This window comes from Lissotriton vulgaris, chromosome 8, assembly GCF_964263255.1.
Source record: "Lissotriton vulgaris chromosome 8, aLisVul1.2, whole genome shotgun sequence".
In the NCBI taxonomy this organism is placed as follows: Eukaryota; Metazoa; Chordata; class Amphibia; order Caudata; family Salamandridae; genus Lissotriton; species Lissotriton vulgaris.
In genome coordinates, this window is record NC_141696.1 from 153,484,371 (window position 1) to 153,509,909 (window position 25,539).

Here is a 25,539-nt window from a genome sequence, read left to right on the forward strand (position 1 = left end):
CCCTCACTGGCTGAGGCGTGAATTTCTGCATACCATCGTTGCATAGATGGTACGTTTGTGGTCAGTTTGGGATGGGTGGGAGGTCAAAAGCAGGGAAAAGTATGTCGCCTTCACTTCTAGTCTCCTCTTCTAGGCCTACCTGCCGTTCACTCACTCTGTCTTTGTTTCATTCTCTCCTTCCTCAACACCCCTTCTCACTCACTCGCTCTATCACTTGTGCTCTTTCCCCTTGCTCTGCATTTCATAGTGGAAACATCTCTTGAATGGAGCATTAGAAAATGAGGTTACATAAAATTAACAATCTACTTATTGGAAACCAAAAATATCACAAGACTGAATGTAACCCATTTCATTAATAAAAGGGACTTTTTAAGCACCCCCCAAAAAAACATAAAACACCACGAGTGCTAGAAGAATATTATACGAGCTTGAAGACAGAATTGGGCAAATCAATTTGCAGTTGAAACTGAAGTTTGTTACTTATTCAGATATTATATGCACTGCCAATTTTTAGCTGAGATTCTAAAAGAACTCAGAGACAAAATGGACTTAAAGTTTTGTCAGAAGTGGGATTCGAACCCACGCCTCCAGGAGAGACTGCGGCCTTAACGCAGCGCCTTAGACCACTCGGCCATCCTGACCACATTTGCTTGATCATCTACAGAGAGGGAAAGATATTGTGAACCAAAAAAAGCACACAACTTAGGTCATAAGTGGCTAGAGCAAGAAAAAAACTCACTGCACTTTTCCAAGTAGACAACCATATAAGCCCATGTGAGGGAAATGATCTGATTTTTTCTCTCCCAAGAAAAAAGTAGAGTAAACACACAATTGTCAGAAGTGGGATTTGAACCCACGCCTCCAGAAGAGACTGCGACCTGAACGCAGCGCCTTAGACCACTCAGCCATCCTGACTTGCATTTGTGGAACCTTCCACAGGCCAGACAGCCATGCAAGTGGGGTACCGAAAAGGCATGCCCTCAATTTATTTATCCTATTATAAGTACTTCCAACAGATCTTTGAACAATCCATAGAGAGCAGTACCTATGAAGAACTCTTTAGACCTTTAAGGCGTACAAAGAGAAAGTGCTATTAACCAGCCACTTGAAAGGCCCAAAGCTGCTTTGAAATTGAGTCAACAGCCACCTCTTGGCTAGCTGAAGCAAATTCAACAAGGAATTTCAATGTCACAACATAGGGTGGAATACGCAAATCTAAGCAGCCCCTGATCACAGCCCTGAGGAAATTGCCGTAAGTGTGCTGGAGTCCAACTGTCTACCAGATGCTAGGCATTCTTCCATATTTGCATGGCCTGTCTGGCCAGGGCATACAAGAGCATGACTCTTCCAGATGAGCTCTTACATGGGTCCTATGCTCATATAGTAAGGACTGCACTTTGTCAGCAAGACTTTATACAACCAAAATATATGAGAAACCCCAGCTCTCTTGACTAGATGAGGACGGAATCACATCCCAGGTGAAGACCAACAGATGCAACTTCCATCAGATGTTAACCTGAAAAAGGAGATTACATCTCCAAAAGTCATGTCAGAAGTGGGATTCGAACCTACGCCTCCAGAGGAGACTGCGGCCTAAACACAGCGCCTTAGACCACTCGGCCATCCTGACAGTGCAGAGTCTTAAGAAATTTATAAAAGTCACTCAGAAATTTCTGCCTCCATGCAAGCCTGAAATAATTTAAACCTTCAAACACAAGGTGCAACTTTATGCAAAGGACAATAAACACAGAAGATCACATGTGAAAGCATTTCATTTCACAGGTGTACAATTTTTATGCTTTTAGAATACCTCATACCTCTCACCAGCTATTTAGGGTCCTGTATCCTACTCACAAAATTACCTTGCCTGCGACCTCTCTCTCTACACAAACAACTACTGCACAGGAAGTAGGAAGGCAGAAGGTGGGGCATATTATGCAAATGTATGCTGTCATTGTGCCTTGCAGATTCATGCAGGATTTCTAGATCGTTGCTGGATACAAGAGAGCAGACCTTGTTTCAGATCAACTGTCCTTAGCAGGGAACGTCTGAGCACATGCAGTCTTTTGCTCTCTAGCCCCTGGCCTGGGACTTACCCTCACTGGCTGAGGCGTGAATTTCTGCATACCAACGTTGCATAGATGGTACGTTTGTGGTCGGTTTGGGATGGGTGGGAGGTCAAAAGCAGGGAAAAGTATGTCGCCTTCACTTCTAGTCTCCTCTTCTAGGCCAACCTGCCGTTCACTCACTCTGTCTTTGTTTCATTCTCTCCTTCCTCAACACCCCTTCTCACTCACTCGCTCTATCACTTGTGCTCTTTCCCCTTGCTCTGCATTTCATAGTGGAAACATCTCTTGAATGGAGCATTAGAAAATGAGGTTACATAAAATTAACAATCTACTTATTGGAAACCAAAAATATCACAAGACTGAATGTAACCCATTTCATTAATAAAAGGGACTTTTTAAGCACCCCCCAAAAAACACATAAAACACCACGAGTGCTAGAAGAATATTATACGAGCTTGAAGACAGAATTGGGCAAATTAATTTGCAGTTGAAACTGAAGTTTGTTACTTATTCAGATATTATATGCACTGCCAATTTTTAGCTGAGATTCTAAAAGAACTCAGAGACAAAATGGACTTAAAGTTTTGTCAGAAGTGGGATTCGAACCCACGCCTCCAGGAGAGACTGCGGCCTTAACGCAGCGCCTTAGACCACTCGGCCATCCTGACCACATTTGCTTGATCATCTACAGAGAGGGAAAGATATTGTGAACCAAAAAAAGCACACAACTTAGGTCATGAGTGGCTAGAGCAAGAAAAAAACTCACTGCACTTTTCCAAGTAGACAACCATATAAGCCCATGTGAGGGAAATGATCTGATTTTTTCTCTCCCAAGAAAAAAGAAGAGTAAACACACAATTGTCAGAAGTGGGATTTGAACCCACGCCTCCAGAAGAGACTGCGACCTGAACGCAGCGCCTTAGACCACTCGGCCATCCTGACTTGCATTTGTGGAACCTTCCACAGGCCAGACAGCCATGCAAGTGGGGTACCGAAAAGGCATGCCCTCAATTTATTTATCCTATTATAAGTACTTCCAACAGATCTTTGAACAATCCATAGAGAGCAGTACCTATGAAGAACTCTTTAGACCTTTAAGGCGTACAAAGAGAAAGTGCTATTAACCAGCCACTTGAAAGGCCCAAAGCTGCTTTGAAATTGAGTCAACAGCCACCTCTTGGCTAGCTAAAGCAAATTCAACAAGGAATTTCAATGTCACAACATAGGGTGGAATACTCAAATCTAAGCAGCCCCTGATCACAGCCCTGAGGAAATTGCCGTAAGTGTGCTGGAGTCCAACTGTCTACCAGATGCTAGGCATTCTTCCATATTTGCATGGCCTGTCTGGCCAGGGCATACAAGAGCATGACTCTTCCAGATGAGCTCTTACATAGGTCCTATGCTCATATAGTAAGGACTGCACTTTGTCAGCAAGACTTTATACAACCGAAATATATGAGAAACCCCAGCTCTCTTGACTAGATGAGGACGGAATCACATCCCAGGTGAAGACCAACAGATGCAACTTCCATCAGATGTTAACCTGAAAAAGGAGATTACATCTCCAAAAGTCATGTCAGAAGTGGGATTCGAACCCACGTCTCCAGAGGAGACTGCGGCCTAAACACAGCACTTTAGACCACTCGGCCATCCTGACAGTTCAGAGTCTTAAGAAATGTATAAAAGTCACTCAGAAATTTCTGCCTCCATGCAAGCCTGAAATAATTTAAACCTTCAAACACAAGGTGCAACTTTATGCACAGGACAATAAACACAGAAGATCACATGTGAAAGCATTTCATTTCACAGGTGTACAATTTTTATGCTTTTAAAATACCTCATACCTCTCACCAGCTATTTAGGGTCCTGTATCCTACTCACAAAATTACCTTGCCTGCGACCTCTCTCTCTACACAAACAACTACTGCACAGGAAGTAGGAAGGCAGAAGGTGGGGCATATTATGCAAATGTATGCTGTCATTGTGCCTTGCAGATTCATGCAGGAATTCTAGATCCTTGCTGGATACAAGAGAGCCGACCTTGTTTCAGATCAACTGTCCCTAGCAGGGAACGTCTGAGCACATGCAGTCTTTTGCTCTCTATCCCCTGGCCTGGGACTTACCCTCACTGGCTGAGGCGTGAATTACTGCATACCAACGTTGCATAGATGGTACGTTTGTGGTCGGTTTGGGATGGGTGGGAGGTCAAAAGCATGGAAAAGTATGTCGCCTTCACTTCTAGTCTCCTCTTCTAGGCCTACCTGCCGTTCACTCACTCTGTCTTTGTTTCATTCTCTCCTTCCTCAGCACCCCTTCTCACTCACTCGCTCTATCACTTGTGCTCTTTCCCCTTGCTCTGCATTTCATAGTGGAAACATCTCTTGAATGGAGCATTAGAAAATGAGGTTACATAAAATTAACAATCTACTTATTGGAAACCAAAAATATCACAAGACTGAATGTAACCCATTTCATTAATAAAAGGGACTTTTTAAGCACCCCCCAAAAAACACATAAAACACCACGAGTGCTAGAAGAATATTATACGAGCTTGAAGACAGAATTGGGCAAATTAATTTGCAGTTGAAACTGAAGTTTGTTACTTATTCAGATATTATATGCACTGCCAATTTTTAGCTGAGATTCTAAAAGAACTCAGAGACAAAATGGACTTAAAGTTTTGTCAGAAGTGGGATTCGAACCCACGCCTCCAGGAGAGACTGCGGCCTTAACGCAGCGCCTTAGACCACTCGGCCATCCTGACCACATTTGCTTGATCATCTACAGAGAGGTAAAGATATTGTGAACCAAAAAAAGCACACATCTTAGGTCATGAGTGGCTAGAGCAAGAAAAAAACTCACTGCACTTTTCCAAGTAGACAACCATATAAGCCCATGTGAGGGAAATGATCAGATTTTTTCTCTCTCAAGAAAAAAGTAGAGTAAACACACAATTGTCAGAAGTGGGATTTGAACCCACGCCTCCAGAAGAGACTGCGACCTGAACGCAGCGCCTTAGACCACTCGGCCATCCTGACTTGCATTTGTGGAACCTTCCACAGGCCAGACAGCCATGCAAGTGGGGTACCGAAAAGGCATGCCCTCAATTTATTTATCCTATTATAAGTACTTCCAACAGATCTTTGAACAATCCATAGAGAGCAGTACCTATGAAGAACTCTTTAGACCTTTAAGGCGTACAAAGAGAAAGTGCTATTAACCAGCCACTTGAAAGGCCCAAAGCTGCTTTGAAATTGAGTCAACAGCCACCTCTTGGCTAGCTAAAGCAAATTCAACAAGGAATTTCAATGTCACAACATAGGGTGGAATACGCAAATCTAAGCAGTCCCTGATCACAGCCCTGAGGAAATTGCCGTAAGTGTGCTGGAGTCCAACTGTCTACCAGATGCTAGGCATTCTTTCATATTTGCATGGCCTGTCTGGCCAGGGCATACAAGAGCATGACTCTTCCAGATGAGCTCTTACATGGGTCCTATGCTCATATAGTAAGGACTGCACTTTGTCAGCAAGACTTTATACAACCGAAATATATGAGAAACCCCAGCTCTCTTGACTAGATGAGGACGGAATCACATCCCAGGTGAAGACCAACAGATGCAACTTCCATCAGATGTTAACCTGAAAAAGGAGATTACATCTCCAAAAGTCATGTCAGAAGTGGGATTCGAACCCACGCCTCCAGAGGAGACTGCGGCCTAAACACAGCGCCTTAGACCACTCGGCCATCCTGACAGTGCAGAGTCTTAAGAAATGTATAAAAGTCAATCAGAAATTTCTGCCTCCATGCAAGCCTGAAATAATTTAAACCTTCAAACACAACGTGCAACTTTATGCACAGGACAATAAACACAGAAGATCACATGTGAAAGCATTTCATTTCACAGGTGTACAATTTTTATGCTTTTAGAATACCTCATACCTCTCACCAGCTATTTAGGGTCCTGTATCCTACTCACAAAATTACCTTGCCTGCGACCTCTCTCTCTACACAAACAACTACTGCACAGGAAGTAGGAAGGCAGAAGGTGGGGCATATTATGCAAATGTATGCTGTCATTGTGCCTTGCAGATTCATGCAGGATTTCTAGATCCTTGCTGGATACAAGAGAGCAGACCTTGTTTCAGATCAACTGTCCCTAGCAGGGAACGTCTGAGCACATGCAGTCTTTTGCTCTCTAGCCCCTGGCCTGGGACTTACCCTCACTGGCTGAGGCGTGAATTTCTGCATACCAACGTTGCATAGATGGTACGTTTGTGGTCGGTTTGGGATGGGTGGGAGGTCAAAAGCAGGGAAAAGTATGTCGCCTTCACTTCTAGTCTCCTCTTCTAGGCCTACCTGCCGTTCACTCACTCTGTCTTTGTTTCATTCTCTCCTTCCTCAACACCCCTTCTCACTCACTCGCTCTATCACTTCTGCTCTTTCCCCTTGCTCTGCATTTCATAGTGGAAACATCTCTTGAATGGAGCATTAGAAAATGAGGTTACATAAAATTAACAATCTACTTATTGGAAACCAAAAATATCACAAGACTGAATGTAACCCATTTCATTAATAAAAGGGACTTTTTAAGCACCCCCCAAAAAAAACATAAAACACCACGAGTGCTAGAAGAATATTATACGAGCTTGAAGACAGAATTGGGCAAATTAATTTGCAGTTGAAGCTGAAGTTTGTTACTTATTCAGATATTATATGCACTGCCAATTTTTAGCTGAGATTCTAAAAGAACTCAGAGACAAAATGGACTTAAAGTTTTGTCAGAAGTGGGATTCGAACCCACGCCTCCAGGAGAGACTGCGGCCTTAACGCAGCGCCTTAGACCACTCGGCCATCCTGACCACATTTGCTTGATCATCTACAGAGAGGGAAAGATATTGTGAACCAAAAAAAGCACACAACTTAGGTCATGAGTGGCTAGAGCAAGAAAAAAACTCACTGCACTTTTCCAAGTAGACAACCATATAAGCCCATGTGAGGGAAATGATCTGATTTTTTCTCTCCCAAGAAAAAAGTAGAGTAAACACACAATTGTCAGAAGTGGGATTTGAACCCACACCTCCAGAAGAGACTGCGACCTGAACGCAGCGCCTTAGACCACTCGGCCATACTGACTTGCATTTGTGGAACCTTCCACAGGCCAGACAGCCATGCAAGTGGGGTACCGAAAAGGCATGCCCTCAATTTATTTATCCTATTATAAGTACTTCCAACAGATCTTTGAACAATCCATAGAGAGCAGTACCTATGAAGAACTCTTTAGACCTTTAAGGCGTACAAAGAGAAAGTGCTATTAACCAGCCACTTGAAAGGCCCAAAGCTGCTTTGAAATTGAGTCAACAGCCACCTCTTGGCTAGCTAAAGCAAATTCAACAAGGAATTTCAATGTCACAACATAGGGTGGAATACGCAAATCTAAGCAGCCCCTGATCACAGCCCTGAGGAAATTGCCGTAAGTGTGCTGGAGTCCAACTGTCTACCAGATGCTAGGCATTCTTCCATATTTGCATGGCCTGTCTGGCCAGGGCATACAAGAGCATGACTCTTCCAGATGAGCTCTTACATGGGTCCTATGCTCATATAGTAAGGACTGCACTTTGTCAGCAAGACTTTATACAACCGAAATATATGAGAAACCCCAGCTCTCTTGACTAGATGAGGACGGAATCACATCCCAGGTGAAGACCAACAGATGCAACTTCCATCAGATGTTAACCTGAAAAAGGAGATTACATCTCCAAAAGTCATGTCAGAAGTGGGATTCGAACCCACGCCTCCAGAGGAGACTGCGGCCTAAACACAGCGCCTTAGACCACTCGGCCATCCTGACAGTGCAGAGTCTTAAGAAATGTATAAAAGTCACTCAGAAATTTCTGCCTCATGCAAGCCTGAAATAATTTAAACCTTCAAACACAAGGTGCAACTTTATGCACAGGACAATAAACACAGAAGATCACATGTGAAAGCATTTCATTTCACAGGTGTACAATTTTTATGCTTTTAAAATACCTCATACCTCTCACCAGCTATTTAGGGTCCTGTATCCTACTCACAAAATTACCTTGCCTGCGACCTCTCTCTCTACACAAACAACTACTGCACAGGAAGTAGGAAGGCAGAAGGTGGGGCATATTATGCAAATGTATGCTGTCATTGTGCCTTGCAGATTCATGCAGGATTTCTAGATCCTTGCTGGATACAAGAGAGCAGACCTTGTTTCAGATCAACTGTCCCTAGCAGGGAACGTCTGAGCACATGCAGTCTTTTGCTCTCTAGCCCCTGGCCTGGGACTTACCCTCACTGGCTGAGGCGTGAATTTCTGCATACCAACGTTGCATAGATGGTACGTTTGTGGTCGGTTTGGGATGGGTGGGAGGTCAAAAGCAGGGAAAAGTATGTCGCCTTCACTTCTAGTCTCCTCTTCTAGGCCTACCTGCCGTTCACTCACTCTGTCTTTGTTTCATTCTCTCCTTCCTCAACACCCCTTCTCACTCACTCGCTCTATCACTTGTGCTCTTTCCCCTTGCTCTGCATTTCATAGTGGAAACATCTCTTGAATGGAGCATTAGAAAATGAGGTTACATAAAATTAACAATCTACTTATTGGAAACCAAAAATATCACAAGACTGAATGTAACCCATTTCATTAATAAAAGGGACTTTTTAAGCACCCCCCAAAAAACACATAAAACACCACGAGTGCTAGAAGAATATTATGCGAGCTTGAAGACAGAATTGGGCAAATTAATTTGCAGTTGAAACTGAAGTTTGTTACTTATTCAGATATTATATGCACTGCCAATTTTTAGCTGAGATTCTAAAAGAACTCAGAGACAAAATGGACTTAAAGTTTTGTCAGAAGTGGGATTCGAACCCACGCCTCCAGGAGAGACTGCGGCCTTAACGCAGCGCCTTAGACCACTCGGCCATCCTGACCACATTTGCTTGATCATCTACAGAGAGGGAAAGATATTGTGAACCAAAAAAAGCACACAACTTAGGTCATGAGTGGCTAGAGCAAGAAAAAAACTCACTGCACTTTTCCAAGTAGACAACCATATAAGCCCATGTGAGGGAAATGATCTGATTTTTTCTCTCCCAAGAAAAAAGTAGAGTAAACACACAATTGTCAGAAGTGGGATTTGAACCCACGCCTCCAGAAGAGACTGCGACCTGAACGCAGCGCCTTAGACCACTCGGCCATACTGACTTGCATTTGTGGAACCTTCCACAGGCCAGACAGCCATGCAAGTGGGGTACCGAAAAGGCATGCCCTCAATTTATTTATCCTATTATAAGTACTTCCAACAGATCTTTGAACAATCCATAGAGACCAGTACCTATGAAGAACTCTTTAGACCTTTAAGGCGTACAAAGAGAAAGTGCTATTAACCAGCCACTTGAAAGGCCCAAAGCTGCTTTGAAATTGAGTCAACAGCCACCTCTTGGCTAGCTAAAGCAAATTCAACAAGGAATTTCAATGTCACAACATAGGGTGGAATACGCAAATCTAAGCAGCCCCTGATCACAGCCCTGAGGAAATTGCCGTAAGTGTGCTGGAGTCCAACTGTCTACCAGATGCTAGGCATTCTTCCATATTTGCATGGCCTGTCTGGCCAGGGCATACAAGAGCATGACTCTTCCAGATGAGCTCTTACATGGGTCCTATGCTCATATAGTAAGGACTGCACTTTGTCAGCAAGACTTTATACAACCGAAATATATGAGAAACCCCAGCTCTCTTGACTAGATGAGGACGGAATCACATCCCAGGTGAAGACCAACAGATGCAACTTCCTTCAGATGTTAACCTGAAAAAGGAGATTACATCTCCAAAAGTCATGTCAGAAGTGGGATTCGAACCCACGTCTCCAGAGGAGACTGCGGCCTAAACACAGCGCCTTAGACCACTCAGCCATCCTGACAGTGCAGAGTCTTAAGAAATGTATAAAAGTCACTCAGAAATTTCTGCCTCCATGCAAGCCTGAAATAATTTAAACCTTCAAACACAAGGAGCAACTTTATGCACAGGACAATAAACACAGAAGATCACATGTGAAAGCATTTCATTTCACAGGTGTACAATTTTTATGCTTTTAAAATACCTCATACCTCTCACCAGCTATTTAGGGTCCTGTATCCTACTCACAAAATTACCTTGCCTGCGACCTCTCTCTCTACACAAACAACTACTGCACAGGAAGTAGGAAGGCAGAAGATGGGGCATATTATGCAAATGTATGCTGTCATTGTGCCTTGCAGATTCATGTAGGAATTCTAGATCCTTGCTGGATACAAGAGAGCCGACCTTGTTTCAGATCAACTGTCCCTAGCAGGGAACGTCTGAGCACATGCAGTCTTTTGCTCTCTATCCCCTGGCCTGGGACTTACCCTCACTGGCTGAGGCGTGAATTACTGCATACCAACGTTGCATAGATGGTACGTTTGTGGTCGGTTTGGGATGGGTGGGAGGTCAAAAGCATGGAAAAGTATGTCGCCTTCACTTCTAGTCTCCTCTTCTAGGCCTACCTGCCGTTCACTCACTCTGTCTATGTTTCATTCTCTCCTTCCTCAACACCCCTTCTCACTCACTCGCTCTATCACTTGTGCTCTTTCCCCTTGCTCTGCATTTCATAGTGGAAACATCTCTTGAATGGAGCATTGGAAAATGAGGTTACATAAAATTAACAATCTACTTATTGGAAACCAAAAATATCACAAGACTGAATGTAACCCATTTCATTAATAAAAGGGACTTTTTAAGCACCCCCCAAAAAACACATAAAACACCACGAGTGCTAGAAGAATATTATACGAGCTTGAAGACAGAATTGGGCAAATTAATTTGCAGTTGAAACTGAAGTTTGTTACTTATTCAGATATTATATGCACTGCCAATTTTTAGCTGAGATTCTAAAAGAACTCAGAGACAAAATGGACTTAAAGTTTTGTCAGAAGTGGGATTCAAACCCACGCCTCCAGGAGAGACTGCGGCCTTAACGCAGCGCCTTAGACCACTCGGCCATCCTGACCTCATTAGCTTGATCATCTACAGAGAGGAAAAGATATTGTGAACCAAAAAAAGCACACATCTTAGGTCATGAGTGGCTAGAGCAAGAAAAAAACTCACTGCACTTTTCCAAGCAGACAACCATATAAGCCATTGTGAGGGAAATGATCTGATTTTTTCTCTCTCAAGAAAAAAGTAGAGTAAACACACAATTGTCAGAAGTGGGATTTGAACCCACGCCTCCAGAAGAGACTGCGACCTGAACACAGCGCCTTAGACCACTCGGCCATCCTGACTTGCATTTGTGGAACCTTCCACAGGCCAGACAGCCATGCAAGTGGGGTACCGAAAAGGCATGCCCTCAATTTATTTATCCTATTATAAGTACTTCCAACAGATCTTTGAACAATCCATAGAGAGCAGTACCTATGAAGAACTCTTTAGACCTTTAAGGCGTACAAAGAGAAAGTGCTATTAACCAGCCACTTGAAAGGCCCAAAGCTGCTTTGAAATTGAGTCAACAGCCACCTCTTGGCTAGCTAAAGCAAATTCAACAAGGAATTTCAATGTCACAACATAGGGTGGAATACGCAAATCTAAGCAGCCCCTGATCACAGCCCTGAGGAAATTGCCGTAAGTGTGCTGGAGTCCAACTGTCTACCAGATGCTAGGCATTCTTCCATATTTGCATGGCCTGTCTGGCCAGGGCATACAAGAGCATGACTCTTCCAGATGAGCTCTTACATGGGTCCTATGCTCATATAGTAAGGACTGCACTTTGTCAGCAAGACTTTATACAACCGAAATATATGAGAAACCCCAGCTCTCTTGACTAGATGAGGACGGAATCACATCCCAGGTGAAGACCAACAGATGCAACTTCCATCAGATGTTAACCTGAAAAAGGAGATTACATCTCCAAAAGTCATGTCAGAAGTGGGATTCGAACCCACGCCTCCAGAGGAGACTGCGGCCTAAACACAGCGCCTTAGACCACTCGGCCATCATGACAGTGCAGAGTCTTAAGAAATGTATAAAAGTCACTCAGAAGTTTCTGCCTCCATGCAAGCCTGAAATAATTTAAACCTTCAAACACAAGGTGCAACTTTATGCACAGGACAATAAACACAGAAGATCACATGTGAAAGCATTTCATTTCACAGGTGTACAATTTTTATGCTTTTAGAATACCTCATACCTCTCACCAGCTATTTAGGGTCCTGTATCCTACTCACAAAATTACCTTGCCTGCGACCTCTCTCTCTACACAAACAACTACTGCATAGGAAGTAGGAAGGCAGAAGGTGGGGCATATTATGCAAATGTATGCTGTCATTGTGCCTTGCAGATTCATGCAGGATTTCTAGATCCTTGCTGGATACAAGAGAGCCGACCTTGTTTCAGATCAACTGTCCCTAGCAGGGAACGTCTGAGCACATGCAGTCTTTTGCTCTCTATCCCCTGGCCTGGGACTTACCCTCACTGGCTGAGGCGTGAATTTCTGCATACCAACGTTGCATAGATGGTACGTTTGTGGTCGGTTTGGGATGGGTGGGAGGTCAACAGCATGGAAAAGTATGTCGCCTTCACTTCTAGTCTCCTCTTCTAGGCCTACCTGCCGTTCACTCACTCTGTCTATGTTTCATTCTCTCCTTCCTCAACACCCCTTCTCACTCACTCGCTCTATCACTTGTGCTCTTTCCCCTTGCTCTGCATTTCATAGTGGAAACATCTCTTGAATGGAGCATTAGAAAATGAGGTTACATAAAATTAACAATCTACTTATTGGAAACCAAAAATATCACAAGACTGAATGTAACCCATTTCATTAATAAAAGGGACTTTTTAAGCACCCCCCAAAAAACACATAAAACACCACGAGTGCTAGAAGAATATTATACGAGCTTGAAGACAGAATTGGGCAAATTAATTTGCAGTTGAAACTGAAGTTTGTTACTTATTCAGATATTATATGCACTGCTAATTTTTAGCTGAGATTCTAAAAGAACTCAGAGACAAAATGGACTTAAAGTTTTGTCAGAAGTCTGATTCGAACCCACGCCTCCAGGAGAGACTGCGGCCTTAACGCAGCGCCTTAGACCACTCGGCCATCCTGACCACATTTGCTTCATCATCTACAGAGAGGGAAAGATATTGTGAACCAAAAAAAGCACACAACTTAGGTCATGAGTGGCTAGAGCAAGAAAAAAACTCACTACACTTTTCCAAGTAGACAACCATATAAGCCCATGTGAGGGAAATGATCTGATTTTTTCTCTCCCAAGAAAAAAGTAGAGTAAACACACAATTGTCTGAAGAGGGATTTGAACCCACGCCCCCAGAAGAGACTGCGACCTGAACACAGCGCCTTAGACCACTCGGCCATCCTGACTTGCATTTGTGGAACCTTCCACAGGCCAGACAGCCATGCAAGTGGGGTACCGAAAAGGCATGCCCTCAATTTATTTATCCTATTATAAGTACTTCCAACAGATCTTTGAACAATCCATAGAGAGCAGTACCTATGAAGAACTCTTTAGACCTTTAAGGCGTACAAAGAGAAAGTGCTATTAACCAGCCACTTGAAAGGCCCAAAGCTGCTTTGAAATTGAGTCAACAGCCACCTCTTGGCTAGCTAAAGCAAATTCAACAAGGAATTTCAATGTCACAACATAGGGTGGAATACGCAAATCTAAGCAGCCCCTGATCACAGCCCTGAGGAAATTGCCGTAAGTGTGCTGGAGTCCAACTGTCTACCAGATGCTAGGCATTCTTCCATATTTGCATGGCCTGTCTGGCCAGGGCATACAAGAGCATGACTCTTCCAGATGAGCTCTTACATGGGTCCTATGCTCATATAGTAAGGACTGCACTTTGTCAGCAAGACTTTATACAACCGAAATATATGAGAAACCCCAGCTCTCTTGACTAGATGAGGACGGAATCACATCCCAGGTGAAGACCAACAGATGCAACTTCCATCAGATGTTAACCTGAAAAAGGAGATTACATCTCCAAAAGTCATGTCAGAAGTGGGATTCGAACCCACGCCTCCAGAGGAGACTGCGGCCTAAACACAGCGCCTTAGACCACTCGGCCATCCTGACAGTGCAGAGTCTTAAGAAATGTATAAAAGTCACTCAGAAATTTCTGCCTCCATGCAAGCCTGAAATAATTTAAACCTTCAAACACAAGGTGCAACTTTATGCACAGGACAATAAACACAGAAGATCACATGTGAAAGCATTTCATTTCACAGGTGTACAATTTTTATGCTTTTAAAATACCTCATACCTCTCACCAGCTATTTAGGGTCCTGTATCCTACTCACAAAATTACCTTGCCTGCGACCTCTCTCTCTACACAAACAACTACTGCACAGGAAGTAGGAAGGCAGAAGGTGGGGCATATTATGCAAATGTATGCTGTCATTGTGCCTTGCAGATTCATGCAGGAATTCTAGATCCTTGCTGGATACAAGAGAGCCGACCTTGTTTCAGATCAACTGTCCCTAGCAGGGAACGTCTGAGCACATGCAGTCTTTTGCTCTCTATCCCCTGGCCTGGGACTTACCCTCACTGGCTGAGGCGTGAATTACTGCATACCAACGTTGCATAGATGGTACGTTTGTGGTCAGTTTGGGATGGGTGGGAGGTCAAAAGCATGGAAAAGTATGTCGCCTTCACTTCTAGTCTCCTCTTCTAGGCCTACCTGCCGTTCACTCACTCTGTCTTTGTTTCATTCTCTCCTTCCTCAACACCCCTTCTCACTCACTCGCTCTATCACTTGTGCTCTTTCCCCTTGCTCTGCATTTCATAGTGGAAACATCTCTTGAATGGAGCATTAGAAAATGAGGTTACATAAAATTAACAATCTACTTATTGGAAACCAAAAATATCACAAGACTGAATGTAACCCATTTCATTAATAAAAGGGACTTTTTAAGCACCCCCCAAAAAACACATAAAACACCACGAGTGCTAGAAGAATATTATACGAGCTTGAAGACAGAATTGGGCAAATTAATTTGCAGTTGAAACTGAAGTTTGTTACTTATTCAGATATTATATGCACTGCCAATTTTTAGCTGAGATTCTAAAAGAACTCAGAGACAAAATGGACTTAAAGTTTTGTCAGAAGTGGGATTCGAACCCACGCCTCCAGGAGAGACTGCGGCCTTAACGCAGCGCCTTAGACCACTCGGCCATCCTGACCACATTTGCTTGATCATCTACAGAGAGGGAAAGATATTGTGAACCAAAAAAAGCACACATCTTAGGTCATGAGTGGCTAGAGCAAGAAAAACACTGCACTTTTCCAAGTAGACAACCATATAAGCCCATGTGAGGGAAATGATCAGATTTTTTCTCTCTCAAGAAAAAAGTAGAGTAAACACACAATTGTCAGAAGTGGGATTTGAACCCACGCCTCCAGAAGAGACTGCAACCTGAACGCAGCGCCTTAGACCACTCGGCCATCCTGACTTGCATTTGTGGAACCTTCCACAGGCCAGACAGCCATGCAAGTGGGGTACCGAAAAGGCATGCCCTCAATTTATTTATCCTATTATAAGTACTTCCAACAGATCTTTGAACAATCCATAGAGAGCAGTACCTATGAAGAACTCTTTAGACCTTTAAGGCGTACAAAGAGAAAGTGCTATTAACCAGCCACTTGAAAGGCCCAAAGCTGCTTTGAAATTGAGTCAACAGCCACCTCTTGGCTAGCTAAAGCAAATTCAACAAGGAATTTCAATGTCACAACATAGGGTGGAATACGCAAATCTAAGCAGTCCCTGATCACAGCCCTGAGGAAATTGCCGTAAGTGTGCTGGAGTCCAACTGTCTACCAGATGCTAGGCATTCTTTCATATTTGCATGGCCTGTCTGGCCAGGGCATACAAGAGCATGACTCTTCCAGATGAGCTCTTACATGGGTCCTATGCTCATATAGTAAGGACTGCACTTTGTCAGCAAGACTTTATACAACCGAAATATATGAGAAACCCCAGCTCTCTTGACTAGATGAGGACGGAATCACATCCCAGGTGAAGACCAACAGATGCAACTTCCATCAGATGTTAACCTGAAAAAGGAGATTACATCTCCAAAAGTCATGTCAGAAGTGGGATTCGAACCCACGCCTCCAGAGGAGACTGCGGCCTAAACACAGCGCCTTAGACCACTCGGCCATCCTGACAGTGCAGAATCTTAAGAAATGTATAAAAGTCAATCAGAAATTTCATCCTCCATGCAAGCCTGAAATAATTTAAACCTTCAAACACAACGTGCAACTTTATGCACAGGACAATAAACACAGAAGATCACATGTGAAAGCATTTCATTTCACAGGTGTACAATTTTTATGCTTTTAAAATACCTCATACCTCTCACCAGCTATTTAGGGTCCTGTATCCTACTCACAAAATTACCTTGCCTGCGACCTCTCTCTCTACACAAACAACTACTGCACAGGAAGTAGGAAGGCAGAAGGTGGGGCATATTATGCAAATGTATGCTGTCATTGTGCCTTGCAGATTCATGCAGGATTTCTAGATCCTTGCTGGATACAAGAGAGCAGACCTTGTTTCAGATCAACTGTCCCTAGCAGGGAACGTCTGAGCACATGCAGTCTTTTGCTCTCTAGCCCCTGGCCTGGGACTTACCCTCACTGGCTGAGGCGTGAATTTCTGCATACCAACGTTGCATAGATGGTACGTTTGTGGTCGGTTTGGGATGGGTGGGAGGTCAAAAGCAGGGAAAAGTATGTCGCCTTCACTTCTAGTCTCCTCTTCTAGGCCTACCTGCCGTTCACTCACTCTGTCTTTGTTTCATTCTCTCCTTCCTCAACACCCCTTCTCACTCACTCGCTCTATCACTTGTGCTCTTTCCCCTTGCTCTGCATTTCATAGTGGAAACATCTCTTGAATGGAGCATTAGAAAATGAGGTTACATAAAATTAACAATCTACTTATTGGAAACCAAAAATATCACAAGACTGAATGTAACCCATTTCATTAATAAAAGGGACTTTTTAAGCACCCCCCAAAAAACACATAAAACACCACGAGTGCTAGAAGAATATTATACGAGCTTGAAGACAGAATTGGGCAAATTAATTTGCAGTTGAAACTGAAGTTTGTTACTTATTCAGATATTATATGCACTGCCAATTTTTAGCTGAGATTCTAAAAGAACTCAGAGACAAAATGGACTTAAAGTTTTGTCAGAAGTGGGATTCGAACCCACGCCTCCAGGAGAGACTGCGGCCTTAACGCAGCGCCTTAGACCACTCGGCCATCCTGACCACATTTGCTTGATCATCTACAGAGAGGGAAAGATATTGTGAACCAAAAAAAGCACACATCTTAGGTCATGAGTGGCTAGAGCAAGAAAAAAACTCACTGCACTTTTCCAAGTAGACAACCATATAAGCCCATGTGAGGGAAATGATCAGATTTTTTCTCTCTCAAGAAAAAAGTAGAGTAAACACACAATTGTCAGAAGTGGGATTTGAACCCACGCCTCCAGAAGAGACTGCAACCTGAACGCAGCGCCTTAGACCACTCGGCCATCCTGACTTGCATTTGTGGAACCTTCCACAGGCCAGCCAGCCATGCAAGTGGGGTACCGAAAAGGCATGCCCTCAATTTATTTATCCTATTATAAGTACTTCCAACAGATCTTTGAACAATCCATAGAGAGCAGTACCTATGAAGAACTCTTTAGACCTTTAAGGCGTACAAAGAGAAAGTGCTATTAACCAGCCACTTGAAAGGCCCAAAGCTGCTTTGAAATTGAGTCAACAGCCACCTCTTGGCTAGCTAAAGCAAATTCAACAAGGAATTTCAATGTCACAACATAGGGTGGAATACGCAAATCTAAGCAGTCCCTGATCACAGCCCTGAGGAAATTGCCGTAAGTGTGCTGGAGTCCAACTGTCTACCAGATGCTAGGCATTCTTTCATATTTGCATGGCCTGTCTGGCCAGGGCATACAAGAGTATGACTCTTCCAGATGAGCTCTTACATGGGTCCTATGCTCATATAGTAAGGACTGCACTTTGTCAGCAAGACTTTATACAACCGAAATATATGAGAAACCCCAGCTCTCTTGACTAGATGAGGACGGAATCACATCCCAGGTGAAGACCAACAGATGCAACTTCCATCAGATGTTAACCTGAAAAAGGAGATTACATCTCCAAAAGTCATGTCAGAAGTGGGATTCGAACCCACGCCTCCAGAGGAGACTGCGGCCTAAACACAGCGCCTTAGACCACTCGGCCATCCTGACAGTGCAGAGTCTTAAGAAATGTATAAAAGTCAATCAGAAATTTCATCCTCCATGCAAGCCTGAAATAATTTAAACCTTCAAACACAACGTGCAACTTTATGCACAGGACAATAAACACAGAAGATCACATGTGAAAGCATTTCATTTCACAGGTGTACAATTTTTATGCTTTTAGAATACCTCATACCTCTCACCAGCTATTTAGGGTCCTGTATCCTACTCACAAAATTACCTTGCCTGCGACCTCTCTCTCTACACAAACAACTACTGCACAGGAAGTAGGAAGGCAGAAGGTGGGGCATATTATGCAAATGTATGCTGTCATTGTGCCTTGCAGATTCATGCAGGATTTCTAGATCCTTGCTGGATACAAGAGAGCAAACCTTGTTTCAGATCAACTGTCCCTAGCAGGGAACGTCTGAGCACATGCAGTCTTTTGCTCTCTAGCCCCTGGCCTGGGACTTACCCTCACTGGCTGAGGCGTGAATTTCTGCATACCAACGTTGCATAGATGGTACGTTTGTGGTCGGTTTGGGATGGGTGGGAGGTCAAAAGCAGGGAAAAGTATGTCGCCTTCACTTCTAGTCTCCTCTTCTAGGCCTACCTGCCGTTCACTCACTCTGTCTTTGTTTCATTCTCTCCTTCCTCAACACCCCTTCTCACTCACTCGCTCTATCACTTCTGCTCTTTCCCCTTGCTCTGCATTTCATAGTGGAAACATCTCTTGAATGGAGCATTAGAAAATGAGGTTACATAAAATTAACAATCTACTTATTGGAAACCAAAAATATCACAAGACTGAATGTAACCCATTTCATTAATAAAAGGGACTTTTTAAGCACCCCCCAAAAAACACATAAAACACCACGAGTGCTAGAAGAATATTATACGAGCTTGAAGACAGAATTGGGCAAATTAATTTGCAGTTGAAACTGAAGTTTGTTACTTATTCAGATATTATATGCACTGCCAATTTTTAGCTGAGATTCTAAAAGAACTCAGAGACAAAATGGACTTAAAGTTTTGTCAGAAGTGGGATTCGAACCCACGCCTCCAGGAGAGACTGCGGCCTTAACGCAGCGCCTTAGACCACTCGGCCATCCTGACCACATTTGCTTGATCATCTACAGAGAGGGAAAGATATTGTGAACCAAAAAAAGCACACAACTTAGGTCATGAGTGGCTAGAGCAAGAAAAAAACTCACTGCACTTTTCCAAGTAGACAACCATATAAGCCCATGTGAGGGAAATGATCTGATTTTTTCTCTCCCAAGAAAAAAGTAGAGTAAACACACAATTGTCAGAAGTGGGATTTGAACCCACGCCTCCAGAAGAGACTGCGACCTGAACGCAGCGCCTTAGACCACTCGGCCATCCTGACTTGCATTTGTGGAACCTTCCACAGGCCAGACAGCCATGCAAGTGGGGTACCGAAAAGGCATGCCCTCAATTTATTTATCCTATTATAAGTACTTCCAACAGATCTTTGAACAATCCATAGAGAGCAGTACCTATGAAGAACTCTTTAGACCTTTAAGGCGTACAAAGAGAAAGTGCTATTAACCAGCCACTTGAAAGGCCCAAAGCTGCTTTGAAATTGAGTCAACAGCCACCTCTTGGCTAGCTAAAGCAAATTCAACAAGGAATTTCAATGTCACAACATAGGGTGGAATACGCAAATCTAAGCAGCCCCTGATCACAGCCCTGAGGAAATTGCCGTAAGTGTGCTGGAGTCCAACTGTCTACCAGATGCTAGGCATTCTTCCATATTTGCATGGCCTGTCTGGCCAGGGCATACAAGAGCATGACTCTTCCAGATGAGCTCTTACATGGGTCCTATGCTCATATAGTAAGGACTGCACTTTGTCAGCAAGACTTTATACAACCGAAATATATGAGAAACCCCAGCTCTCTTGACTAGATGAGGACGGAATCACATCCCAGGTGAAGACCAACAGATGCAACTTCCATCAGATGTTAACCTGAAAAAGGAGATTACATCTCCAAAAGTCATGTCAGAAGTGGGATTCGAACCCACGCCTCCAGAGGAGACTGCGGCCTAAACACAGCGCCTTAGACCACTCGGCCATCCTGACAGTGCAGAGTCTTAAGAAATGTATAAAAGTCACTCAGAAATTTCTGCCTCCATGCAAGCCTGAAATAATTTAAACCTTCAAACACAAGGTGCAACTTTATGCACAGGACAATAAACACAGAAGATCACATGTGAAAGCATTTCATTTCACAGGTGTACAATTTTTATGCTTTTAGAATACCTCATACCTCTCACCAGCTATTCAGGGTCCTGTATCCTACTCACAAAATTACCTTGCCTGCGACCTCTCTCTACACAAACAACTACTGCACAGGAAGTAGGAAGGCAGAAGGTGGGGCATATTATGCAAATGTATGCTGTCATTGTGCCTTGCAGATTCATGCAGGATTTCTAGATCCTTGCTGGATACAAGAGAGCAGACCTTGTTTCAGATCAACTGTCCCTAGCAGGGAACGTCTGAGCACATGCAGTCTTTTGCTCTCTAGCCCCTGGCCTGGGACTGGCTGAGGCGTGAATTTCTGCATACCAACGTTGCATAGATGGTACGTTTGTGGTCGGTTTGGGATGGGTGGGAGGTCAACAGCATGGAAAAGTATGTCGCCTTCACTTCTAGTCTCCTCTTCTAGGCCTACCTGCCGTTCACTCACTCTGTCTATGTTTCATTCTCTCCTTCCTCAACACCCCTTCTCACTCACTCGCTCTATCACTTGTGCTCTTTCCCCTTGCTCTGCATTTCATAGTGGAAACATCTCTTGAATGGAGCATTAGAAAATGAGGTTACATAAAATTAACAATCTACTTATTGGAAACCAAAAATATCACAAGACTGAATGTAACCCATTTCATTAATAAAAGGGACTTTTTAAGCACCCCCCAAAAAACACATAAAACACCACGAGTGCTAGAAGAATATTATACGAGCTTGAAGACAGAATTGGGCAAATTAATTTGCAGTTGAAACTGAAGTTTGTTACTTATTCAGATATTATATGCACTGCTAATTTTTAGCTGAGATTCTAAAAGAACTCAGAGACAAAATGGACTTAAAGTTTTGTCAGAAGTCTGATTAGAACCCACGCCTCCAGGAGAGACTGCGGCCTTAACGCAGCGCCTTAGACCACTCGGCCATCCTGACCACATTTGCTTCATCATCTACAGAGAGGGAAAGATATTGTGAACCAAAAAAAGCACACAACTTAGGTCATGAGTGGCTAGAGCAAGAAAAAAACTCACTGCACTTTTCCAAGTAGACAACCATATAAGCCCATGTGAGGGAAATGATCTGATTTTTTCTCTCCCAAGAAAAAAGTAGAGTAAACACACAATTGTCAGAAGTGGGATTTGAACCCACGCCTCCAGAAGAGACTGCGACCTGCACGCAGCGCCTTAGACCACTCGGCCATCCTGACTTGCATTTGTGGAACCTTCCACAGGCCAGACAGCCATGCAAGTGGGGTACCGAAAAGGCATGCCCTCAATTTATTTATCCTATTATAAGTACTTCCAACAGATCTTTGAACAATCCATAGAGAGCAGTACCTATGAAGAACTCTTTAGACCTTTAAGGCGTACAAAGAGAAAGTGCTATTAACCAGCCACTTGAAAGGCCCAAAGCTGCTTTGAAATTGAGTCAACAGCCACCTCTTGGCTAGCTAAAGCAAATTCAACAAGGAATTTCAATGTCACAACATAGGGTGGAATACGCAAATCTAAGCAGCCCCTGATCACAGCCCTGAGGAAATTGCCGTAAGTGTGCTGGAGTCCAACTGTCTACCAGATGCTAGGCATTCTTCCATATTTGCATGGCCTGTCTGGCCAGGGCATACAAGAGCATGACTCTTCCAGATGAGCTCTTACATGGGTCCTATGCTCATATAGTAAGGACTGCACTTTGTCAGCAAGACTTTATACAACCGAAATATATGAGAAACCCCAGCTCTCTTGACTAGATGAGGACGGAATCACATCCCAGGTGAAGACCAACAGATGCAACTTCCATCAGATGTTAACCTGAAAAAGGAGATTACATCTCCAAAAGTCATGTCAGAAGTGGGATTCGAACCCACGCCTCCAGAGGAGACTGCGGCCTAAACACAGCGCCTTAGACCACTCGGCCATCCTGACAGTGCAGAGTCTTAAGAAATGTATAAAAGTCACTCAGAAATTTCTGCCTCCATGCAAGCCTGAAATAATTTAAACCTTCAAACACAAGGTGCAACTTTATGCACAGGACAATAAACACAGAAGATCACATGTGAAAGCATTTCATTTCACAGGTGTACAATTTTTATGCTTTTAAAATACCTCATACCTCTCACCAGCTATTTAGGGTCCTGTATCCTACTCACAAAATTACCTTGCCTGCGACCTCTCTCTCTACACAAACAACTACTGCACAGGAAGTAGGAAGGCAGAAGGTGGGGCATATTATGCAAATGTATGCTGTCATTGTGCCTTGCAGATTCATGCAGGATTTCTAGATCCTTGCTGGATACAAGAGAGCAGACCTTGTTTCAGATCAACTGTCCCTAGCAGGGAACGTCTGAGCACATGCAGTCTTTTGCTCTCTAGCCCCTGGCCTGGGACTTACCCTCACTGGCTGAGGCGTGAATTTCTGCATACCAACGTTGCATAGATGGTACGTTTGTGGTCGGTTTGGGATGGGTGGGAGGTCAAAAGCATGGAAAAGTATGTCGCCTTCACTTCTAGTCTCCTCTTCTAGGCCTACCTGCCGTTCACTCACTCTGTCTTTGTTTCATTCTCTCCTTCCTCAACACCCCTTCTCACTCACACGCTCTATCACTTGTGCTCTTTCCCCTTGCTCTGCATTTCATAGTGGAAACATCTCTTGAATGGAGCATTAGAAAATGAGGTTACATAAAATTAACAATCTACTTATTGGAAACCAAAAATATCACAAGACTGAATGTAACCCATTTCATTAAAAAAAGGGACTTTTTAAGCACCCCCCAAAAAACACATAAAACACCACGAGTGCTAGAAGAATATTATACGAGCTTGAAGACAGAATTGGGCAAATTAATTTGCAGTTGAAACTGAAGTTTGTTACTTATTCAGATATTATATGCACTGCCAATTTTTAGCTGAGATTCTAAAAGAACTCAGAGACAAAATGGACTTAAAGTTTTGTCAGAAGTGGGATTCGAACCCACGCCTCCAGGAGAGACTGCGGCCTTAACGCAGCGCCTTAGACCACTCGGCCATCCTGACCACATTTGCTTGATCATCTACAGAGAGGGAAAGATATTGTGAACCAAAAAAAGCACACATCTTAGGTCATGAGTGGCTAGAGCAAGAAAAAAACTCACTGCACTTTTCCAAGTAGACAACCATATAAGCCCATGTGAGGGAAATTATCAGATTTTTTCTCTCTCAAGAAAAAAGTAGAGTAAACACACAATTGTCAGAAGTGGGATTTGAACCCACGCCTCCAGAAGAGACTGCGACCTGAACGCAGCACCTTAGAGCACTCGGCCATCCTGACTTGCATTTGTGGAACCTTCCACAGGCCAGACAGCCATGCAAGTGGGGTACCGAAAAGGCATGCCCTCAATTTATTTATCCTATTATAAGTACTTCCAACAGATCTTTGAACAATCCATAGAGAGCAGTACCTATGAAGAACTCTTTAGACCTTTAAGGCGTACAAAGAGAAAGTGCTATTAACCAGCCACTTGAAAGGCCCAAAGCTGCTTTGAAATTGAGTCAACAGCCACCTCTTGGCTAGCTAAAGCAAATTCAACAAGGAATTTCAATGTCACAACATAGGGTGGAATACGCAAATCTAAGCAGTCCCTGATCACAGCCCTGAGGAAATTGCCGTAAGTGTGCTGGAGTCCAACTGTCTACCAGATGCTAGGCATTCTTCCATATTTGCATGGCCTGTCTGGCCAGGGCATACAAGAGCATGACTCTTCCAGATGAGCTCTTACATGGGTCCTATGCTCATATAGTAAGGACTGCACTTTGTCAGCAAGACTTTATACAACCGAAATATATGAGAAACCCCAGCTCTCTTGACTAGATGAGGACGGAATCACATCCCAGGTGAAGACCAACAGATGCAATTTCCATCAGATGTTAACCTGAAAAAGGAGATTACATCTCCAAAAGTCATGTCAGAAGTGGGATTCGAACCCACGCCTCCAGAGGAGACTGCAGCCTAAACACAGCGCCTTAGACCACTCGGCCATCCTGAAAGTGCAGAGTCTTAAGAAATGTATAAAAGTCAATCAGAAATTTCTGCCTCCATGCAAGCCTGAAATAATTTAAACCTTCAAACACAAGGTGCAACTTTATGCACAGGACAATAAACACAGAAGATCACATGTGAAAGCATTTCATTTCACAGGTGTACAATTTTTATGCTTTTAGAATACCTCATACCTCTCACCAGCTATTTAGGGTCCTGTATCCTACTCACAAAATTACCTTGCCTGCGACCTCTCTCTCTACACAAACAACTACTGCACAGGAAGTAGGAAGGCAGAAGGTGGGGCATATTATGCAAATGTATGCTGTCATTGTGCCTTGCAGATTCATGCAGGATTTCTAGATCCTTGCTGGATACAAGAGAGCAGACCTTGTTTCAGATCAACTGTCCCTAGCAGGGAACGTCTGAGCACATGCAGTCTTTTGCTCTCTAGCCCCTGGCCTGGGACTTACCCTCACTGGCTGAGGCGTGAATTTCTGCATACCAACGTTGCATAGATGGTACGTTTGTGGTCGGTTTGGGATGGGTGGGAGGTCAAAAGCAGGGAAAAGTATGTCGCCTTCACTTCTAGTCTCCTCTTCTAGGCCTACCTGCCGTTCACTCACTCTGTCTTTGTTTCATTCTCTCCTTCCTCAACACCCCTTCTCACTCACTCGCTCTATCACTTCTGCTCTTTCCCCTTGCTCTGCATTTCATAGTGGAAACATCTCTTGAATGGAGCATTAGAAAATGAGGTTACATAAAATTAACAATCTACTTATTGGAAACCAAAAATATCACAAGACTGAATGTAACCCATTTCATTAATAAAAGGGACTTTTTAAGCACCCCCCAAAAAAAACATAAAACACCACGA

At 43.5% G+C, this 25,539-nt stretch overlaps 29 non-coding genes across 29 annotated transcripts; all 29 read right to left on the minus strand.

Annotated features, from left to right (window-relative positions):
- Positions 1-558: 558 nt before the first annotated feature.
- On the minus strand, positions 559-641 carry TRNAL-AAG (transfer RNA leucine (anticodon AAG)). Its single transcript has one exon. It is a non-coding gene; the product is annotated as a tRNA-Leu (tRNA).
- Positions 642-832: 191 nt separating this feature from the next.
- On the minus strand, positions 833-915 carry TRNAL-CAG (transfer RNA leucine (anticodon CAG)). The gene has a single exon. It is a non-coding gene; the product is annotated as a tRNA-Leu (tRNA).
- Positions 916-1,547: 632 nt separating this feature from the next.
- TRNAL-UAG (transfer RNA leucine (anticodon UAG)) lies at positions 1,548-1,630 on the minus strand. The gene has a single exon. It is a non-coding gene; the product is annotated as a tRNA-Leu (tRNA).
- Positions 1,631-2,654: 1,024 nt separating this feature from the next.
- On the minus strand, positions 2,655-2,737 carry TRNAL-AAG (transfer RNA leucine (anticodon AAG)). Its single transcript has one exon. It is a non-coding gene; the product is annotated as a tRNA-Leu (tRNA).
- Positions 2,738-2,928: 191 nt separating this feature from the next.
- Positions 2,929-3,011, minus strand: TRNAL-CAG (transfer RNA leucine (anticodon CAG)). The gene has a single exon. It is a non-coding gene; the product is annotated as a tRNA-Leu (tRNA).
- A 1,739-nt stretch (positions 3,012-4,750) lies between these two features.
- TRNAL-AAG (transfer RNA leucine (anticodon AAG)) lies at positions 4,751-4,833 on the minus strand. The gene has a single exon. It is a non-coding gene; the product is annotated as a tRNA-Leu (tRNA).
- Positions 4,834-5,024: 191 nt separating this feature from the next.
- TRNAL-CAG (transfer RNA leucine (anticodon CAG)) lies at positions 5,025-5,107 on the minus strand. Its single transcript has one exon. It is a non-coding gene; the product is annotated as a tRNA-Leu (tRNA).
- Positions 5,108-5,739: 632 nt separating this feature from the next.
- On the minus strand, positions 5,740-5,822 carry TRNAL-UAG (transfer RNA leucine (anticodon UAG)). Its single transcript has one exon. It is a non-coding gene; the product is annotated as a tRNA-Leu (tRNA).
- A 1,024-nt stretch (positions 5,823-6,846) lies between these two features.
- Positions 6,847-6,929, minus strand: TRNAL-AAG (transfer RNA leucine (anticodon AAG)). Its single transcript has one exon. It is a non-coding gene; the product is annotated as a tRNA-Leu (tRNA).
- Positions 6,930-7,120: 191 nt separating this feature from the next.
- Positions 7,121-7,203, minus strand: TRNAL-CAG (transfer RNA leucine (anticodon CAG)). The gene has a single exon. It is a non-coding gene; the product is annotated as a tRNA-Leu (tRNA).
- Positions 7,204-7,835: 632 nt separating this feature from the next.
- Positions 7,836-7,918, minus strand: TRNAL-UAG (transfer RNA leucine (anticodon UAG)). Its single transcript has one exon. It is a non-coding gene; the product is annotated as a tRNA-Leu (tRNA).
- Positions 7,919-8,941: 1,023 nt separating this feature from the next.
- On the minus strand, positions 8,942-9,024 carry TRNAL-AAG (transfer RNA leucine (anticodon AAG)). Its single transcript has one exon. It is a non-coding gene; the product is annotated as a tRNA-Leu (tRNA).
- Positions 9,025-9,215: 191 nt separating this feature from the next.
- On the minus strand, positions 9,216-9,298 carry TRNAL-CAG (transfer RNA leucine (anticodon CAG)). Its single transcript has one exon. It is a non-coding gene; the product is annotated as a tRNA-Leu (tRNA).
- Positions 9,299-9,930: 632 nt separating this feature from the next.
- TRNAL-UAG (transfer RNA leucine (anticodon UAG)) lies at positions 9,931-10,013 on the minus strand. Its single transcript has one exon. It is a non-coding gene; the product is annotated as a tRNA-Leu (tRNA).
- Positions 10,014-11,037: 1,024 nt separating this feature from the next.
- On the minus strand, positions 11,038-11,120 carry TRNAL-AAG (transfer RNA leucine (anticodon AAG)). The gene has a single exon. It is a non-coding gene; the product is annotated as a tRNA-Leu (tRNA).
- A 191-nt stretch (positions 11,121-11,311) lies between these two features.
- Positions 11,312-11,394, minus strand: TRNAL-CAG (transfer RNA leucine (anticodon CAG)). The gene has a single exon. It is a non-coding gene; the product is annotated as a tRNA-Leu (tRNA).
- A 632-nt stretch (positions 11,395-12,026) lies between these two features.
- TRNAL-UAG (transfer RNA leucine (anticodon UAG)) lies at positions 12,027-12,109 on the minus strand. The gene has a single exon. It is a non-coding gene; the product is annotated as a tRNA-Leu (tRNA).
- A 2,013-nt stretch (positions 12,110-14,122) lies between these two features.
- Positions 14,123-14,205, minus strand: TRNAL-UAG (transfer RNA leucine (anticodon UAG)). The gene has a single exon. It is a non-coding gene; the product is annotated as a tRNA-Leu (tRNA).
- A 1,024-nt stretch (positions 14,206-15,229) lies between these two features.
- Positions 15,230-15,312, minus strand: TRNAL-AAG (transfer RNA leucine (anticodon AAG)). Its single transcript has one exon. It is a non-coding gene; the product is annotated as a tRNA-Leu (tRNA).
- Positions 15,313-15,499: 187 nt separating this feature from the next.
- TRNAL-CAG (transfer RNA leucine (anticodon CAG)) lies at positions 15,500-15,582 on the minus strand. The gene has a single exon. It is a non-coding gene; the product is annotated as a tRNA-Leu (tRNA).
- A 632-nt stretch (positions 15,583-16,214) lies between these two features.
- Positions 16,215-16,297, minus strand: TRNAL-UAG (transfer RNA leucine (anticodon UAG)). Its single transcript has one exon. It is a non-coding gene; the product is annotated as a tRNA-Leu (tRNA).
- Positions 16,298-17,321: 1,024 nt separating this feature from the next.
- Positions 17,322-17,404, minus strand: TRNAL-AAG (transfer RNA leucine (anticodon AAG)). Its single transcript has one exon. It is a non-coding gene; the product is annotated as a tRNA-Leu (tRNA).
- A 191-nt stretch (positions 17,405-17,595) lies between these two features.
- TRNAL-CAG (transfer RNA leucine (anticodon CAG)) lies at positions 17,596-17,678 on the minus strand. The gene has a single exon. It is a non-coding gene; the product is annotated as a tRNA-Leu (tRNA).
- A 632-nt stretch (positions 17,679-18,310) lies between these two features.
- TRNAL-UAG (transfer RNA leucine (anticodon UAG)) lies at positions 18,311-18,393 on the minus strand. Its single transcript has one exon. It is a non-coding gene; the product is annotated as a tRNA-Leu (tRNA).
- A 1,024-nt stretch (positions 18,394-19,417) lies between these two features.
- Positions 19,418-19,500, minus strand: TRNAL-AAG (transfer RNA leucine (anticodon AAG)). Its single transcript has one exon. It is a non-coding gene; the product is annotated as a tRNA-Leu (tRNA).
- A 191-nt stretch (positions 19,501-19,691) lies between these two features.
- TRNAL-CAG (transfer RNA leucine (anticodon CAG)) lies at positions 19,692-19,774 on the minus strand. Its single transcript has one exon. It is a non-coding gene; the product is annotated as a tRNA-Leu (tRNA).
- A 632-nt stretch (positions 19,775-20,406) lies between these two features.
- Positions 20,407-20,489, minus strand: TRNAL-UAG (transfer RNA leucine (anticodon UAG)). Its single transcript has one exon. It is a non-coding gene; the product is annotated as a tRNA-Leu (tRNA).
- A 2,001-nt stretch (positions 20,490-22,490) lies between these two features.
- On the minus strand, positions 22,491-22,573 carry TRNAL-UAG (transfer RNA leucine (anticodon UAG)). The gene has a single exon. It is a non-coding gene; the product is annotated as a tRNA-Leu (tRNA).
- A 1,024-nt stretch (positions 22,574-23,597) lies between these two features.
- Positions 23,598-23,680, minus strand: TRNAL-AAG (transfer RNA leucine (anticodon AAG)). Its single transcript has one exon. It is a non-coding gene; the product is annotated as a tRNA-Leu (tRNA).
- Positions 23,681-25,539: the final 1,859 nt, after the last annotated feature.